The sequence below is a fragment of the Corvus brachyrhynchos genome, unplaced genomic scaffold (genome assembly GCF_000691975.1).
Source record: "Corvus brachyrhynchos isolate BGI_N302 unplaced genomic scaffold, ASM69197v1 scaffold346, whole genome shotgun sequence".
In the NCBI taxonomy this organism is placed as follows: Eukaryota; Metazoa; Chordata; class Aves; order Passeriformes; family Corvidae; genus Corvus; species Corvus brachyrhynchos.
In genome coordinates this window covers 5,779,411-5,779,814 of record NW_008238644.1, presented here as the reverse complement: position 1 = coordinate 5,779,814, position 404 = coordinate 5,779,411, and positions in this window count along the sequence as shown.

Sequence of the window (404 nt, the reverse complement as noted above, 5' to 3'; positions counted from 1 at the left end):
ACAGCAGCAGCAGCAGGAGGAGGAGGAGGAAGGCTCTCCTGAATGCTTGCTCCATGACTGCAGCAGCCCACAGCCCATGCATGTCCCACAGCAAAGCAGTGACAGGAGGGTTTGTCCCCTCCCCACACCTCCCACGTCCTCTGGGGACCGTCCCCGTGCCAGAGGTGCAGCATTGCCGCGTGTCCCCGGTTTCCAGAGCAGGTTTACTTGGGCTGGCCAAGACTGGAGTGAAAAGCTCCCCAAGCCACTCCTGTGGAAGGAGGAATCCCAGAGGATCCCGTGGGGTCTGGGCAGCTCCAGGTTTCCACCCCAGGTGAGTTCTGCCCATTCCCAGCACAGCAACGCCACCCACCCCAAGCAGCCCCCTGGCCATGCCCGAGGGCACTCCAGGAAAGGCAATTGTG